This window comes from Schistocerca gregaria, chromosome 3 (assembly GCF_023897955.1).
Source record: "Schistocerca gregaria isolate iqSchGreg1 chromosome 3, iqSchGreg1.2, whole genome shotgun sequence".
NCBI classification, from domain to species: Eukaryota; Metazoa; Arthropoda; class Insecta; order Orthoptera; family Acrididae; genus Schistocerca; species Schistocerca gregaria.
The window spans coordinates 849,938,332-849,944,331 of NC_064922.1; the positions used below are offsets into that span (position 1 = coordinate 849,938,332).

The 6,000-nt window shown below is 44.7% G+C and overlaps 1 protein-coding gene across 1 annotated transcript in view; it reads right to left on the reverse strand.

Moving 5' to 3' along the window:
* The window catches only part of LOC126355789 (galactoside alpha-(1,2)-fucosyltransferase 2-like), a 115,513-nt gene extending 113,023 nt beyond the window's left edge, over window positions 1–2,490 (reverse strand). The window contains exon 1 of the mRNA XM_050006197.1: window positions 2,412–2,490. The gene's annotated coding sequence lies outside the window, so the exon portion shown is untranslated. The remainder of the gene's footprint in view (window positions 1–2,411) is intronic.
* Window positions 2,491–6,000: the final 3,510 nt, after the last annotated feature.

The window sequence follows — 6,000 nt, forward strand, 5'->3', positions numbered from 1 at the left end:
ATGAAGTCATTTAATATCACCGAACTCACGTTGAGTGAACAGTAGGGCTCAACAAAAAGGACTGACAAGGCACAATGCATCTTGTAGAGGGTATAGTATGGATGTATTGGAATAATTAATGTTGGGTGATGGTTTTAAAGTAATTCACGTGACATGAAAACTTTGTGGAAATGCGTCGATTGACTGGAGGCTAGTTTATCCCAAGGATGTATTCAGAGTTGACTGCGGCCAGGCTGGGGTGCGGCGAAGGGAAGCGACAGTAGGCAGCTTAGGACGGCTCAAACTCTGAGAAAGCGGTAACGGGGTGCGGTCTCCAGCTGCCTTAAGATGAGTGACAGTGAGGGAAGGTGGTTGGCCCCACGCTGGTGTACCGGAAAGCAGACGGAGAACTTGTACGCCTGTTGATAAATGTCCGTCGTTCCATTTTCAGTGAAACATGCGAGAAAGCCGCGCAAAGCTATGGTGGAGTGGTCAACAGTGGCCAAAACATGCGTGTTCGTGACTATAGCAACTTCACATTGAATTCACGGTCTGCAGAGTCTGAAGTAAATCAGGTGAAGAGCGACAGAATGAAATACGCTGGCCTCTGATGGGAACATGCGACCAAGGAATTTGGAGTACTCTCCTGGGAGTCAGAATTCCGGAAAAATTGGTGTTTTGTGCAGATGCTTACCTTGATGGGTGGCCTGGGAGGAGCTAAATAGCAGAAGTTGAGAGGAAGGGGAATTTTGTGGGAATTTGTTCACTTCCCAGAGCAGGCATTGGTCAGTGCTGGGAAGCGACGCATAATTTACGCGACTTGCACTGCAATTGGCGTAAGTGATTTTGCTGGAGGGGAAACCGAGGCGAAGAGCGGACAACGTCCGCACAACGACGACGCCCTGCCACACTGAATTCGGTGATATTGCGGCCGCTTCGGCTTGAATTAGGCCACTGATTAATTTGTTGGATCACGTCGGCAAAGTTTCCACGATGGTCTCATGGGCCGTGTATTGTAGAATTCTTCTCGCACTTCACATTACGTCTGGGTCAGTCGATAGGAATTACTTTTGATTTATCGTGCTTTACTCCACGCAAACGCAATTTATTACCACTGCCTGTTAGGGGAGTCATGTAATGTGATGATTGAAGGTCGTGAGTTAAAATAAATTTGTGCTAATCGACTGCATCCAGTTTCAATCAAGTAGTTGAAATCCCAAGTCACTTTCTTAATTAATTTTATGTTCAACATTTGCATCTGGTGTTCAATAGCTGAATATAACATCAATGTGCGCCCATTTTTAATTACAAGGGATAAATTCTGAATCAATTAATGTGAACACTGCCACTGCAGTTCAGGCAGGAGTCACAGGGCCTTATTACTTTCTTTGCCTTATCCGATATTGCGGCAGTTTTGCACTCTCCGTTGATCTGTTAGTCAATTACCTGGGGCGAACACACGCCAAAACCAGATAAGTGACAGGTGGAGTGTTACAAAAGAAGTTTCAAAATGTGTTGATTTTACGTTGACCTCGTGCACAAGATGTCAAGTGGATAAAACTCAACACATTATAAACGATTGTTAGCGTTAAACTATTTAAAAACACACAGCATCCTGTCCAAAAGGCCATGTCCGTAGACATATTGCTAACAGATGCTTCTTACATGCTGCAGATACGGAACACAATAGCATATCTGTTTACATACGCTTTAGTATGTGTCTAGTATATGTAAACAGATGTGCTGTTGTGTACTGTATTAGTATTATGCAACAAATGGAATTATGTAACGATTCTCTTCAGTCGCCATTGCTCCCGTTCTTGCAGGATCTTTTTTCTGACGCGGCGATATCGGGGATTTGATGATTTATGGATTCCTGATATTCACGATACACTTGTGAAATGGTCGTACTTGAAAATCCCCATTTCATCGCTATCTCTGAGATGCTGTGTCCCATCGCTCGTGCGTCGACTATAACGCCACTTTCAAACTCACTTAAATCTTGATAACCTTGTAATTGTAGCAGCAGTAACCGATCTAACAAATGCGCCACACACATGTTGTCTTATATAGGAGTTGACGACCGCAGCGCCGTATTCTGCCCGTTTACATATCTCTGTATTTGAATACGCATGTATGTATCCGTTTCCTTGGCGTTTCAGTGTAGCACATACAGTTGGCCAAGTGGTTGTCAGATCGCTGACTAATAATTCACTACCGGCAGCTCCAATTATTCGTGCTGATCAGGGGCTACTAACACCAATGCACCGCCGCAATTGTCAAGAAAATTCATTTAACTGTGCTTTATTTCCATTGTGGCAGAGCATGACTGAAACTAATGTATTGCCTAACTGGTGACGACTGCGCGACATTACTACCACTTACTTCTGCCTGCTCGTGTGACTGCACGCTGTGCCAACAATTTTTCTTACCTTACTTGGTTTTTCTTTTCCTTTTCCTGGAATCCCCGCTTACTTCTGCGCTGCTTCACTCTCGCTGCGTCGCCTCCCAGCCGTACTGTTAACACTGCCGGCTCATATCCGGCTGCCACCCGCCCCCAATTACGCTATCTCCTTCCTTGCAGCTGACGGACGCCTCTGGCCCGTTTGTCGAGTAATGCCGCCGCACTCTCTGGTACGGCATTCTCCCTTGCCTGCTGCTAACGTACCCCGTCTCGCGCCGTAACGGACCTCCCTGACTTCCCAGAATTGTCTTCTTCTTTCTTCTCCGACTTAAGACGCCTACTACATCTCGTCTTGGCTCTGTTCCACAAAGCCGACAGTCGTTTCCTGACATTGGGCTAAATACCGCCAGAGGTTGACAACTGCTTTCATCTCTTCGGGCATGCGTCCGCTCTGAACAACGTTTACCACACTAGCATTACGTCCGTAAAAGAGTTTCCCACCTACAGAAAAAAAATCACAAGACGAAGGGTCAGATGCCAAGCATGGCAATATATGATCGGCCGCGGCTGTAAGCGACTGCGAGTCAGAGACGCTGGTCCGCAGCAGAGAAATACGCATACACAAGCGCCGCCTGTGGCGAACGCGTACAGACATTCGATTTGCTTATCGATATGCGCCTTCCCCATGAACCATGGACCTTGCTGTTGGTGGGGTGGCTTGCGTGCACTCAGCGATACAGATGGCCGTACCGTAGGTGCATCCACAACGGAAGGGTATGTGTTGAGAGGCCAGAGAAACGTGTGGTTCCGGAAGACGGGCAGCAGCGTTTTAAGTAGTTGCAGGGGCAACAGTCCGGATGATTGACTGACCTGGCCTTGCAACATTAACCAAAACGGCCTTGCTGTGCTGGTGCTGCGAATGGCTGAAAGCAAGGGGAAACCACGGCCGTAATATTTCCCGAGGGACTGTAGCTTTACTGTAGGGATAAATGATGATGGCTTCCTCTTGGGTAAAATATTCCGGAGGTAAAATAGTCCCCCATTCGGATCTCCGGGCGGGGACTACTCAAGAGGATGTCGTTATCAGGAGAAAGAAAACTGGCGTTCTACGGATCGGAGCGTGGAATGTCAGATCGCTTAACCGGGCAGGTAGATTAGAAAATTTAAAAAGGGAAATGGATAGGTTAAAGTTAGATATAGTGGGAATTAGTGAAGTTCGGTGGCAGGAAGAACAAGACTTTTGGTCAGGTGAATACAGGGTTATAAACACAAAATCAAATAGGGCTAATGTAGGAGTAGGTTTAATAATGAATAAAAAATAGGAGTGCGGGTAAGCTACTACAAACAGCATAGTGAACGCATTATTGTGGCCAAGATAGACACGAACCCAACGCCTACTACAGTAGTACAAGTTTATATGTCAACTAGCTCTGCAGATGATGAAGAAATTGAAGAAATGTATAATGAGATAAAAGAAATTATTCAGGTAGTGAAGGGAGACGAAAATTTAATAGTCATGGGTGACTGGAATTCGAGAGTAGGAAAAGGGGGAGAAGGAAACATAGTAGGTGAATATGGATTGGGGCTAAGAAATGAAAGAGGAAGCCGCCTGGTAGAGTTTTGTAAACTTAAACATACAAATCTATATCTACACGACAGTAGCTGCCATCACCCTTCACAGACCGTAGCTATCCTTAAGACCTCAGTGCATAGGGCGCTCTGTATATCCGATAAAGATAATTTGCAAGAAGAGCTGACACACCTCGAGAGCATTTCTAAATCGACTGGAGTTTCTCCGCAACAAACTCGTAGAGCATTCAGTGTAAAAACCTACAATGCTTGTATGTGGTGGGGAGCAAGATATCAACTTCTTCAGTTCAAACGAGTTTTTGCCCTATGTGGGTGTTCTTTCCTCGAAGATAAGCCATGTTCTCGAGAAACTGTGTTAAGGTGGTCTTTCGGCATCCCACGAAGATTGCAGCTTTACTCGGCTCTGTAAAGGACGATCTATTGCTTCGTAAGACGGGTGTGTATTAGATTCCTTGCGGAAATTGTGAGAAGTCATACATAGGTCAAACAACACGCACTGTTTATGATAGATATGTGGAACGTCGTAGATACACACGCTTATCACAGCCAGACAAGATAGCTATGGCTGAACATTGTATTGATTCAAGGAATTCCATTCCCCCCCCCCCCCTCCCCAAAAAAATAATCGAGTGGTGTCAGGTCTGGGGAACTTGGGGGCCATACAATTGGCGCATTACGGCCAATCCATTGACATGGAAAGCGGTCTCTGAGAATATACCTGACGTCAACCAGGTAGTGGCGTGGTGCTCCATCCTACATGAAGTAAACATTTCGTTCTTGGCCAACCTCATCCACCTGTGGTATCAAAAATTCTTGTGTCATATCCAGGCACACTAATCCGTTGATGGCTCTCTCACGAAAAAAAAGGGGCTATCATGAAAATTTGGCAACGTTTAATGTCGATTTTCACTGCCCCAAATCTTACAGTTATGCGTTTACCTTAAGTGAAAAGTCGATTTTGTCCCAGATATGTTCATCCTCATATAATCGATGTAACATACCCACACAGATTTTCTTGCTAGCAATTTTATCAGTGTCTTTTATTGCTTGTACGATCCTCGGTTTCAAATGCAAACACAGACTGACCTGCTCACCGGACCTCGACCCAAGTCCGCCGAGCATATTCGTGCCGGGGACCAGGCGCTCCTTCCCGCCCCGAAAAAGCCGTGCGTTAGACCACACGGCCAACCGGGCGGGCTTAGAAACAATTATACTGTACGCAACAACATTCTGTTTCGCCGCTCTCACCCTGACAGCAACAACTGGTTATTATGTATTCCTGACGAGCTTGTTAACAAATTAATTTGGTATACTCATTTAAGTTACGCACATTATAGAGCCAGAAAATGTTTTCTTATACTGAGACAGAACTGTTATTTTGCCAACATGGAGAAACATATTCGACGAGTTTCAGCGTCATGTAAAATCTGCCAGAAAGCTAAATCACACACGACTTCACGTATTCCTCCGTTACATCCCACTGTACCCAATAAATTTAGACATGTGGCCGCTGTAGATATTTTTGGACTGATTTCCAGATCTAATAGAAGTGTTTGTACATTTTTGTCGCTGTTGAACTCACTTCCAAATTTCTTACCTTCACTCCGTTACGGAAAGCTACTGCTAAATCTGTTCCAAATGCATTTGTAAAACATTTTTTACTTCATGTAGGGCATGTATTGAAAGTAATTTCCGACAATGGACCACAATTTCGATCTGCGATATGGACACATATGTTACGAGCTCGAAACATTTCTCCGATCTATATATCCAGCTACCACGCTTCTTCGAACCCTTCTGAACTATTGATGAAAGAAATTGGTAAACTGTATAGAATATACCATCATAAAAGACATATTGATTGGGACACACATGTACTTTCATTCCAGGATGTAATTAACCCCATACCAAATGAATCTACTATGCTATCTCTGACTGTTATATTGACAGCAAAAACAGGTTTGTACACGCCGTGAATTTCACATAGGACAGAAGATATTAGCACGCACACACTATTTATCCAACAG